This window comes from Hypanus sabinus, chromosome 5 (genome assembly GCF_030144855.1).
Source record: "Hypanus sabinus isolate sHypSab1 chromosome 5, sHypSab1.hap1, whole genome shotgun sequence".
In the NCBI taxonomy this organism is placed as follows: domain Eukaryota; kingdom Metazoa; phylum Chordata; class Chondrichthyes; order Myliobatiformes; family Dasyatidae; genus Hypanus; species Hypanus sabinus.
Genome location: NC_082710.1, coordinates 131242904 through 131256239, shown reverse-complemented (window position 1 = coordinate 131256239; position 13336 = coordinate 131242904).

Below are 13336 nucleotides of genomic sequence, written 5' to 3'. Positions count from 1 at the left end.
GTGGAGGCATAAATGATAGGGTCTTTTAAGAGACTCCTGGAATGGATGCATGGAGCTTAGAAAAATAGAGGGCTATGGATAAGTGGTTAAGGCATTGGGCTAACGGTCTGAAGGTTGTGAGTTTGAGCCCCAGCCAAGGTAGTGTGTTGTGTCCTTGAGCAAGGCACTCAACCACTCATTGCTTTAATCCACCTAGCTGAAAATGGGTACTGGCAAAATGCTGGGGGTTAACCTCGTGATAGACTGGCTTCCTATTCGGGGCGGTGGGGGGGGGGGGTGAGTCTCGTACTCTCAGTCGCTTCATGCCATGGAAACCAGCATAAGAACTGGCCTGACGAGCCTATAAGGCTCCGGACAGACTTTAACTTTAACTATGGATAAGCCTAGATAAGTCTAAGGTAAGGACATGGACATGTTCAGCACAGCTTTGTGGGCTGAAGGGCCTGTAGGTTTTCTATGTTCTTATGTTTCATTTTTTATCAATAAAATTACCCAATCCCCTCTGCTTACCTACCTGTCCCTTTGATACAAGGTGTATTCTTGGATTTTAAGCTCCCAACCATTAACTTCTTTCAGCCACGACTCAGTGTTGCCCACCACATCATGAATGCCAATTTCTAACTGTGCTAAGAGATCATCTCTCTTAATCCATGTACTGTGTGCATTCAAATATAACACCTTCAGTATTGTATTCATCACCATTTTTGAATTTGGCCTTCTGTTACTCTCTAACTCATCTCACTGACTGCAATTTTGCCCTTACATCTGCCTGTCCTTCCTCATAGTTTCACCTTAGGTGTAAACTATCCTTTTCGTATGGGTCACATCTTCCCCAGGAGGGATTCCAGTGATCCAGAAATCTTAAACCTTGCTCTCTGCACCAATTCTTCAGTCACACATTCATCTGCCAAATCATCCTATTCTTATCTTCACTGGCACATGGCACCGACAGCAATCCAGAGATTATTAACCTGGAGGACCTGCTTTTCAGATTTCCACCTAACTCCCTATATTTTCTCTGTAGGACCTCTTCCATTTACTTCTCTACGTCATTAGTACCAATGCATACCATGTCTTCTGTCTGTCCACTTTCCCCTTTTAGAATGCCTTGAATCTGATCCAAGAAATGGATCACCTGGCACCTGGGAGGCAACATACCATCTTTATGTTTCTTTTACGTCCACAGAATCTGCTGTCTGCTCTTCTAATTATGAAATCTCCTATCACTACTCTTCTTCTCCCTTTTCTTCTGAGCAACAGAGCCAGAATAAGTACCAGAGACCTGGTTGTTGTGACTTCCCACTGGCTGGTCATCCCTACGTCTGACAGTATCCAAAGTGGTATACATATTATTGAGAGGAATGGCCACAGGGGTATTCTGCATTGTCTGTCTATTCCTTTTTTCTCTCTTTTCAGTCACACAGGGACCTCCCTCCTGCAACTTAGGGGTGACTATCTCTCTGTTGCTCCTGACTATCACCTCCTCATTCTCCAGTATGAGCCAAAGATCATTGAGCTGCGGCTCCAGTTTCTTAACATTGGTTTGGCTTAATGCACAATTGAGAACTGCTTGCCTGCTAAACCCACTCTCTTCCCTGATCAAATTTACTCAAGGAACCCATCTCAGTCCCGATGTATAAGATCCCACTGCCAGCTTTTTAATGGAGGATTCAATCCAAAGTACTCAAGTTTCACACACCATGGAAGGAAGCCATTCAACTATCCTGCTCTGCTCTCTCTTTGAATTAGACCTGGTTATATGTTTCCACTATAACCATACCAATATTTCATTCCCAAATATCTTTACAGTTCTCAGATCTACATCTAAAACTGTTGATAATGTTATGACATGTGGTCTTGATCTCACTAATATCTAAATTAGTATTCAATTGAGATACTACTTAGGAAGTTCAAATTCAAGTTTATTATCATTCAACTGTATTTTTATAAATACCACCAAATGAAACAATGTTCCTCTGGACCAAAGTGCACAGCACAGTACATATAACTTACACACAATCTATAAAGTAATATTGCCACAAATAAATCAAAATAAAATATATTCCAGAAAATTGACATTTAGCATAAGGTGTATTTACAACTTCAGTTAAAAATTGAACAGTTTAACACTATTGGAACTTCCTACATGATGAGAACTGAGTGGTGACAGGGAATTGAGTGGTCTCAAGGCCTGGGGGAGGGAGCTGTTTCTCATCTCAGCAGTCCTCCTCCTATTGCCTGATGGTAGGGGGTCAAAGAGGTTGTTGGATGGACCTTGACAAGGAAAGTTGACTGATGCTGTCAGCGAGACAGAAAAAGCACAAGCTGCAAACCAAATATAGACTAAAGAGGGTGAGACAAAAATTTGGCTTTGTTCATACAAACATTGCAATATTTAAGAACAATTAATAGAAATTTTGTTTTTAAGTTTTGCATTAGTGATTTGAATGCATGTGTCTTTAAAACTTGGCATAATCCGTCCTGTTGATCCCAAGTTGTGGGAGTTTGTTCAAAAAGTTGAGATCTGAATAAAAACGGCGGATGAGCTTGTTGTGTAAGGGATGGATTGTTGTGGAAGTAAGGATTTATTCTTAGTTTAGACTGGAAATTACAACAGCATTTGTTTTCTTTAAATGGACTTTAAATCCCACAAGATTTTGTGATAATTATTCCTTGATGTAAGGATGACATCAGCAAATGTTGGCCTTATTCCAACACTTTTTACTCTTGGACTATGAACTGCTTTTGTCAGATTTTACTTCAGGGACTGTCTATAATTGTTGTATTTTGTTGCAAGTGTACAAAAATGCTATTTGTACTATATTTCAAAGTTTCTCCTGCTGCTGGTTCTTTGAGAATCCTTTTTGCTTATGCAACCCCCTTTTCTGGGCATCCCTGGAAATACACTCGTTAGCCTCTTGCTAATAGCCACGGTGATAAACCCACCTTTCTCTGGCTTTATATGTCTAAGGTGTGAACATTACTTTAACCAAAGAGTTAGTAAGAAAAAAAAAACATAAAAGGGTCCATTAAAAGGTTAAATGTGCACAGATTGGAGTTTCAATCTTCCAATCCTTGGCAGACCTTCGTGCCTGGACTCCATCGAATGGTGTTTCCCCACCACATTGAATCCGATGGCTGGTTCTCTCCAGCGTCTTCTCTATTTATCTCCTGCTGAACAATAACAAAGACCCTCCACCGATGTCAGTCACAATACCACTCCCCCAGCCTCTCTAGAACCTTTTCCCCATTCCATTCTTCTGTTTGGATGGCCACATTCCTAAACATCCCTTATCTCTTACAGCAACCAAACAACTGCTTCTACAGAAAGAGCATTACATGAAACACCCTACCACATTAGCAGTAAAACTTATACAAGGGTGCTGCACTTGTGCTCTTTAGAATACGCTAAGCTACCTCTGTCATGGGCACATCTCTTCCCACCATTAAATACATCAAGAGGCTAAACCTCCAAAACCTAGGCCTCAATACCTCCTTGTGCAATTGTATCCTCGACTTTCTCACTTATGGACCCCAGTCAGTTCAGATCGGCAACATCTCCTCCACAATCCCATCTGAACTGGTGCACCTCAAGGCTGTGTGCTTCATCTCCTGCTCTACTTGCTTTACACTTATGACTGTGAAGGTAAGCACAGTTACAAAGCCATATTTAAGTTTGGTGATGACACCCAAGGGTGATGATAAATCAATATATAGGAGGGCAATTGAAAATCTGGCTGAGTGGTGCTACAATAACTGCTTCTCATTCAATGTCAGCAAGACCAAGGAGCTGGTTATTGACTACAGGAGGAGGAAACCAGAGGTCCATGAGCCAGTCCTCGTCAGAAGATCATAGGTGGAGATCAGCAGCTTTAAACTCCTCAGTGCTGTCATTTCAGAGGATCTGTCCTCGGTCCAGCACATAAGTGCCTTTAGGTAAAAAGCATGACAGCACCTTAGAAGTTTGCGAAGATTCGACATGTCATCTAAAACTTTGACAGACTTCTCTAGTGGAGGAAAGTATATTGACTGGTTGCATCATGGCCTGGTATGGAAACACATGTGCTATTGTATGGAAAAGCCTAAAAAGTAGTGGATGCAGCCCAATCCATCACGGGGTAAAGCCCTGCCCACCAATGTGCACATCTACATGGAGTCCTGTCACAAGAAAGCAGCATCCATCATCAAGGATCCCAAGGATCCAGGTCATGTTCTCTTCTCTCTACTATACTGTCATAAGGAAGGAGGAACAGGATCCTCAACCATCAGGCCCTCAAACAACAGAGGATAATGTCTCTCAACTTCTCTCACCCTGACACTTCCTATAACCTATGGACTCACTTTCAAGAACTATCCATCTCAAGTTCTCGATCTTTATTGCTTGTTTATTTATTGTTATTATTTATATTATTTTTTTTGTGCAAACGTGTGTGGTCTTTGACTCTATTATGTTCCTTCGTATTTTCTGTGAATGCCTGCAAGAAAATGTATCTCAGAGTAGTATATGATGACATACTGTATACTGGATGTACTTTGATAATGAACTTACTCATGACTTTGAGTTTTAGTTCATCTGCTTTAAAATGTGATACGTTTGGACATTTAATGTGTAACTTTGGAATGTTTAGTTATGCTAAAAGAACTAGATAAATGCAAAAATAAAAACACACAATGCTGGCAGAACTCAGCAGGCCAGACAGCATCTATGGGAGGAGGTAGTGACGACATTTCGAGCCAAAACCCTTCATCCTCTCCTGATGAAGGGTTTCGGCCTGAAACGTTGTCACTACCTTCTCCCATAGTTGCTGTCTGGCCTGCTGAGTTCTGCCAGCATTGTGTGTTTTTATTTATTTCCAGCATCTGCCCATTCACTCATGTTGCCTACATAAATGCAAGTTGCATTGTTGTTGTTGGATTGCTCGGAGTCCAAGTTTGGAAGGAATTGCCACTTGAGGGGCAGACATACAGACAACAGTTTGGTTTGGATAGAGAAAGCTTGTTTTACTCTATAATATATTCAAACAACTCTACAACTGACTGTAACATTCCAAGGGATGCAATATTATTTTCTTTGAGTAACCTTAAACACAATTATAATGCAGTTTGTTTGTTATTCTACAGTCAAGTTCAGATTCCAAAACGAAGCTGACTGAGGCTGCCAAGGAAGCTGACATGGCTTATAATAGTTGTCACTTAGATGTAATTCTCATGCAGTTATTTATGTGTGCTTTTCACCAAGTTATGTCATTCTAAACTCTAGGCCAAATAGTAAAAGGAGATATATTTGTGAAAAGGTACACTCCTTTATTTTCCATCAGATTGTTTCAAAAACCATTTCTGCCTGATATAGGGACTGTGGTCATCTATGAAATTAATACAAATTATGTGTTGTAGATAGTCTTACAATCTCTGGCATCTGCATGATGAAATTAGAGCTTATTTTTCTGGCTTCCACCAACTTCGCTATTCATCATAGGGCAGGAAATTTAGGTTAACCTTTGCAGACAGTAGAAGCCACAATAAATAAGTGAGGGGTGGGTCCTGAGGCAGTGAATGCAGCTGGACAGTATTTTCCCATTTTTCGCACTCTGAATGTTTACTCCATGCTGATATCATCTGATCATATGCTCATGTGGTTTGATACACCAAGCGGTGGGTGATGGCTCACTTCACTGTCTGTTTTGTATCCTGTGTTTTATGTTCAAATTATATCACAATTCCTTTGACAAAATACAATTCTGATCAGAAAAACATTCAAAATTAGGACAGCGAATTGTTCAGATACTGGTTGGGTAACACAATAATGCCGTCCCATAATGTTGGAGACCTAGGTTCAAATCTAACCTTGGGTACTCCCTGTGTGGAGTTTGCAGGTTCAGTCTGTGATTGCATAGGCTTCCCTGAATGCTCCTGAATTTTCTTCCACCCCATCTTAACAATGCACAGGTTGATAGGTTAATTGTTTACTGAAAATTGTCTCCCATGTGTAGGTGAGTGGTAGAATCTGAGAGGAATTGATATGAATGCCAGGAAAATTAAAAAAGTGAGTAATCAGAGTTGGTGCTGATGGGTGGTTAATGGTCAGCTCAGACCTGATGGGTCAATGGACCTGGGTCTGTGCTGCATTTCTCTGTGACGATGACTTTTCCCTCAGCTCCATTCAACCAGGAGATGTAGAACAGCTGAGCCATATCAATTGGCTTCCTCACCAGAGATATTTTATTATAAGTGCAACTTAGTGATCATTAAAAGTATTTTTTATGGCACAAGTCCATGTCAGCTGAACTGATGCTAATTTTTAAAGGTCCATCCTATACTCTGCTGCTACCATGGGCTGACTGACTTTCTCTGACCCTTGGATCTTCTGATCCAAGGATTTCCTTTGGAAGCCATTTTCTGTGCTGTTAATAAGGGCAAAGAAAAGATGGCTACCATCCTCTTCTGTTTGCTTGACCCTCACACTTTACAACTGCAGCTTGAATATGCTCCTTGTAGGGTCGTGGAGTCTTACAGCATGGAAATGGGTCATTCCAGCCAAATAGTCCATGCCAGTCAAGTTTCCAGCTAAGCTATCCCATTTATCCTCATCTGGCCCGTATCCTTCTAAGTCTTCCCTATCCATATATCTGTCCAATTACCTTCTAAAGGTTGCTCTGCTGAACCTCCAAAGTTGCAAAGAAATGGTTTTACTTTCATTTAATTTCCTAACATGCTGTTTCAATAAAAAATTAATTAAAAAAAAAATTCCTAACATGCTCATCTTCTACAGTAAATTTAAGTCATTGTTGCAAACTGACAACTACAAGGTGCAAGAATATAGAAAGTCAACAAGAATGATTGAAAGCAAAATGCAAGTTACAAGTACTATCGCAAAATGCTAAGGGCACACTAAAAAGTCTGTGGGCCGCCCTGCTGCAGGAAAGCCCCGCTTTCTCTATTTGTTCCATTGCCTGTTCTGATGGTTTGAGTATAGGGTCATAGGTAGGATGAATGCACACAGTCTTTTTCCTAGGCTTGGAGAATGAAGAACTAGAGTTTTAAGGTGAAAGGGAAGAGATTTAATGGGAATCCAAAGGACATTTTTTTTTTTTTGCCCAGAATTATATTGCCAGAGGAACTTGTTGCGATAGGTACTTTGAGGATTATTAAACATAATTTCCATTCTACTGGCCATTCAACAGGCTTCCTTGAAAGTTGAATTCATTTGTATTAAATAATTTTGCTGAAATTGTCTCACAGCCAATTTGCTCATTAAGTGATTTCACAGTGGTTGATTTTGGATATTACCCCACCCCCAACCCTCTCTGTTGCTGTAACTGGCCTCAGCCCCTGCTCCTCCACTATTCCCTCTGGTCAGTGGATCCTGTACCAAACTTGTAACTATCCAAAACCTCCCTTTAAGGATTTTATCATGTTGTCATAAGCAATTGTGTCTAGAGCTTGTGGTTCTGATCGAATCAAAAATGTCTTGAATGTCTCCAGCTCCATTACCAGTGACAATTTTACCCTTTTCTTTAAATCAGCCTCTCCTCTACATCTATCCACACCACAGGTTTGCTGCAACTGTAACAATATTCTTCTTCTCCTCCTACATAGAATATGGCTGGCATGATAGCATAGCGTCAGTGATCGGGGTTTCATCCCTGCTGCAGTCTGTAAGAGTTTAAACTCTTTCACTGACCATGTGGGTTTCCTCCGGGTACCCTGGTTTCCTCCCATGTTCCAAAGAATAGGTTAATAGGTTAATCGGGCATGTGGCAGTAATTGGGTGGTGTGGACTCATTGGACTGGAAGGGCTTATTCTCTAAATAAATAAATATAGCTGGGGTTTTTAATTGCTTTTCTAGTTTTTTGTCCTTATTTGGACAAATAACAGGTACAGCTACCAGCAAAAACATCCATTTTTATAAGATCTCAGCTCCCAACAGCAGCAGCAGCTGGTGCAACAGTCTATCAAAAGTGAAGCCAAATGGTCCACATAGTTTGTAAAGGTACAGTAACCCTCATATATACTATAAATAGACCGTACTGCTTAATGTTTATCATTCTAAGAACAAAGTAAATATTCCACTGAAAAGAATCTGGTTGGCAGATTTTTAAGTTGGCTCATTGAGTGACCAGCACATTTTCACCAGGACAGCCTGGGGGCGGGGGGGGGGGGGAGGAGGGGGATAGATGTTATGAGTTTTACCAGCCCTCTTCTCTCCTCTACCTTGAATTGAGTGGTTGGTCGGTCGGTATCTGTTGTCTCTGCGCACATCCATGTTTTGATTAAATAAAAGCAGACGTGCAGAAGATGGCTTTAACTGATGTATTCGCATTGCATTGAGAGAGATTGAAAGGACAATGCACATGCCTAGACTACGGCGAATGTGCAGAGAACGGATCAATACATGGTGGTGAGGGGGTTGGTATCATTGCATCCCCCTTTAGCTTAATGCAACATAAACTGTATATGTACAAAACATTCAATTTCCCTTTCATAAACCCACATTCCAAATATACATGCTTTCACAATAACAGTTCACAGTTCACAATAACTAACTTCACAGTTCTAAAGTTTCATTCTTTTGAGTGGCACTCTGTTTTTCAGGATAGCACCTTTGGATCTGTGGAGAGGCATCAGCTTTGGCAGGTGTCTTGTCAATGATAGCATTCTCTCCGTGCCTCTGGACCTGTGGAGTGGGATCAGGTTTGGTAGATGTCTTGTCCAAGACAATGTTCTCTGTTTCCGGAGTTACGTTGCTGTCAGTGACATCATCACTGAGAGGTAAGTCCGTTGACTGTCATGTGTCCGTCTTGTTAGATGGACTCGACTCAGTTGTGTTCTTTGGCTGAGCATTCAGTATCTGGTCCACATGATGTCTCCATGTCTGATCTCCAACATCCACTGTGTACATCAGTGGTCCAGTTCTTGTAGCTATCCTATCGGGTGTCCACTGTCTTCTCGGTAATCTCACACTAAGACTTCCTGTCCAATCTTGGAGCTCCTTCAGCTCCTGACCAATCTTCAGCAAATGGCTGAACTGTTTATTCTGTACTTCCCTACGGAAGTCTCATTTCAGGAGGATTATGTGAGATCTCAGATTCCTGCTCATTTCAGGTGTTTGATTTTGTGGTGAACTACATATACCTGTCTGGATGGGCCCCCCCGCCCCCCCGGTGACTGCTCCTGTGGCTCCTCCCACGGACCCTGGTATAAAGGCGATTGGAGGCACAGCCCCGGCTTCAGTCTCCAAGAGGTTGTGTGGTGGTCAGTTGCTGCTTGTTCTTTCTTCCAGCCAATAAAAGCCTATATCTCGCCTCACGTCTCCGAGGGTTATTGCTGGTGCATCAGATTTGACGTCGCATGAACAGAGCTCCGATACACAAAAGCAACTCATCAGATATTATTAGGCCTTTTGTTTTCCTTGAATGTTTTTTCACCTCTTTCTGACCAGTCTCACTTTTCTCCAGTCTGTAACAGGGCATTCAATGGGTGCAGCACTGTAGCAATGCTTAGGAGAAACTGGTGGTAGTAGTTTACAAGGCCCAAGTATGACCTGAGTTGTGACACATTTTCCAGTTTGGGTGCCTGTAGTACTGTTTCAGTCTTCTCTTGTGACTTAAGTAAGCCATGTTCATCAATGATGTGCCAAAATGTGAGATATCATTCTTGAGAAAACTCACATCTCTGTCTCTTTGCACGCAGACCGCACTCACGCACTCTGGTAAGCAGTTTACCAAGGTTCTGGAGATGATCTTCTTCAGTTTTGACAGTCATGATAATGTTATCAAGGTAACATTATTTTCTTGGGACACCTTGGAGCACTTGGTCCATTGCTCTGTGTCAAATTTCTGGAGCTGATGTGATGCCAAAGACAAGATGATTATACTGGAACAGTCCCTTGTAAGTGTTGATAGTGAGGAATTTCCTGCTTGACTCCAAGCAGATAGGTGTGAGGCAAGTCAATCTTTGAAAACCTCTCCCCACCTGCCAAAGATGCAAAAATGCATTTTATACATGATAGGTGATACGCAGCACCGGGTTGATGCTCACCTTGGAAGTCCCACATATCTGAATGGCTCCATCTTCCCTTTCTTCATTACTGGGCTTGAACCAATCACTCCACTCAACCTTGAAGAGAATTCCAGACCCCAGGCTCTGCTCTATGAAAGTCAAAGATAAATTCAGATGCTGGAAATTTTAAATAATTAAAAACTGGAAATTCTGGCAACACTCAGGCAGTACTGAAGGATCAGATATAGGGTCCTGGATCTGAAACATGAAGTTTTTCTCTTTCCAAAGAGGCTTGCTTACCTGCTGATTGGTAAATATGCAGCTAGTCTGTCCATTCTTAGAGCAACATGAGGAAATCTGCAGATGCTGGAAATTCAAACAACAACACACACAAAATGCTGGTGGAACACAGCAGGCTAGGCTGCATCTATAAGGAGAAGTGCTGTTGACATTTTGGGCCTTGACCCTTCGTCAGGACTAACTGAAAGGAAAGATATTAAGAGATTTGAAAGTAGTGGGGGGAGGGGGAAATGTGAAATGATAGGAGAAGACTGGAGGGGGTGGGATGAAGCTAAGAGCTGGAAAGGTGATTGGCGAAAGTGATACAGAGCTGGAGAAGGGAAAGAATCATGGGACAGGAGGCCTCACGAGAAAGAAAGGGTGGGGGGAGCACCAGAGGGAGATGGAGAACAGGCAAACAACTAAATATGTCAGGGATGGGGTAAGGAGGGGAGGAGGGGCATTAACAGAAGTTAGAGAAGTCAATGTTCATGCCATCAGGTTGGAGGCTACCCAGCCGGTTTATAAGGTGTTGTTCCTCCAACCTGAGTTTGGATTCATTTTGACAATAGAGGAGGCCATGGATAGACATATCAGAATGGGAATGGGACGTGGAATTAAAATGTGTAGCCACTGGGAGATCCTGCTTTTTTTGGCGGACCGAGCGTAGGTGTTCAGCGAAATGGTCTCCCAGTCTGCGCCGGGTCTCACCAATATATAATAGGCCACACCGGGAGCACCGGACGCAGTATACCACACCAGCCGACTCACAGGTGAAGTGTTGCCTCACCTGGAAGGACTGTCTGGGGCCCTGAATGGTGGTGAGGGAGGAAGTGTAAGGGCAGGTGTAGCACTTGTTCTGTTTACAAGAATAAGTGCCAGGAGGGAAATCAGTGGGAAGGGATGGGGGGAACGAGTGGACAAAGGAGTTGCGTAGGGAGCGATTCCTGCGAAAAGCAGAAAGAAGTGGGGAGGGAAAAATGTGTTTGGTAGTGTGATCCCGTTGGAGGTGGTGGAAGTTACAGAGAATTATATGTTGGACCTGGAGGCTGGTGGGGTGGTAGGTAAGGACAAGGGGAACCCTATCCCGAGTGGGCTGGCGGGCGGATGGGGTGAGGGCAGATGTGCAGGAAATGGGAGAGATGCATTTGAGAGCAGAGTTGATGGTGGATGAAGGGAAGCCCCTTTGTTTAAAAAAGGAAGACATCTCTTTCGCCTGGAATGAAAAGCCTCATCCTGAGAGCAGATGCGGCGGAGACGGAGGAATTGTGAGAAGGGGATAGCCTTTTTAATCAGGGGATCCCGTCCCATGATCCTTTCCCTTCTCCAGCTCTGTATCACTTTCCCCAATCACCTTTCCAGCTCCTAAATTATTATAATTACCTAGATTAATACTGGCCATAATTGAAATAGTTTTTACCAAATTGTTGTCCTCCATTAGCATTATGGGCAGTTAAAACTAAAAAAAGTGTGCTGGCACTGGCAAGGGTCCAGAGGAGATTTATGAGAATGATATGGGAAAAGAAAGGGTTAATATATGAGAAACGTTTGATGGCTCTGGGCCTGTACTCTCCAGAATTTAGAAGAATGAAGGGGGATCTCATTGATATCTATCGAATATTGAAAGGCCTTGATATAGGTGTGAAGGGAATATTTCCAATAGTGGGGGAGTCTAGGACCAGAGGGCATAGCCTCAGAATAGAGGAATGTCTCTTTAGGACAGAGAGGAGAAGGAACTTCTTTAGCCCAAAGGTGGTTAGTCTCTGGAATTCATTGCCATAGATGGCTGTGGAGACCAAGCCATTCGGTATGTTTAAAGTGGACATTAATAAGTCCATTGGCTCAATGGAAGAAGCCAGAGAGTGGTAGTGGAGGATTGCTACACTGAGTGGAGACCTGTGACTAGTGGTGTGCCACAGGGATCAGTGCTGGGTCCATTGTTATTTGTCATCTATATCAATGATCTGGATGATAATGTGGCAAATTGGATCAGCAAATTTGCTGATGATACAAGGATTGGAGATGTAGTGGACAGTGAAGAAGGTTTTCAAAGTTTGCAGAGGGATTTGGACCAGTTGGAGGAATGGGCTGAAAAATGGCAGATGGAGTTTAATGCGGACAAGTGTGAGGTATTGCACTTTGGAAGGTCAAACCAAGGTAGAACGTACAAGGTAAATGGTAGGATACTGAGGAGTGCATTAGAACAGAGGGATCTAGGAGTACAGAAACATAATTCCCTAAAAATTGTGTCACAAGTAGATAGGGTTGTAAAGAGAGCTTTTGGTACATTGGCCTTTATAAATCAAAGTATTGAGTATAAGAGTTGGAATGTAATGGTAAGATTGTATAAGACATTGGTGAGACCGAATCTGCAGTATTGTGTGCAGTTTTGGTCACCTAATTACAGGAAGGATATTAATAAGGTTGAAAGAGTGCAGAGAAGATTTACAAGGATGTTGCTGGGACTTGAGAAACTGAGTTACAGAGAAAGATTGACTTTATTCCCTGGAGGGTAGGAGAATGAGGGGTGATTTGATAGAGGTGTATAAAATTATGAGGGGTATAGATAGAGTGAATGCAAGCAGGCTTTTTCAGCGGAGGCCAGGGGAGAAAAAAACCAGAGGTCATGGGTTAAGGGTGAAGGGGGAAAAGTTTAAAGGGAACATTGGGGGGACTTCTTCACGCAGAGACTGGTGGGAGTGAGGAATAAGCTGCCAGATGAAGTGGTGAATATGGCTCACTTTTGACACTTAAGAAAAACTTGGACAGGTACGTGGATGAGAGGGGTTTGGAGGGATATGGCCCAGGTGTAGGTCAGTGTGCCTAAGCAGAAAAATGGTTCGGCACAGCCAAGAAGGGTCAAAAGGCCTGTTTCTGTGCTGTAATGTTCTATGGCTCTGTGGTTCTTGATTAGCAAGGGTGTCAAGGATTATGGGGAGAAGGCAGGAGAATGGGATTGCAAAGGATTATAAATCAGTCGTGATGGACTGACAGTATAGCTATGATGGAATGGCCTAATCCTGCTCCTAAGTTTATAGTCCTGTAGTCCTATTATTA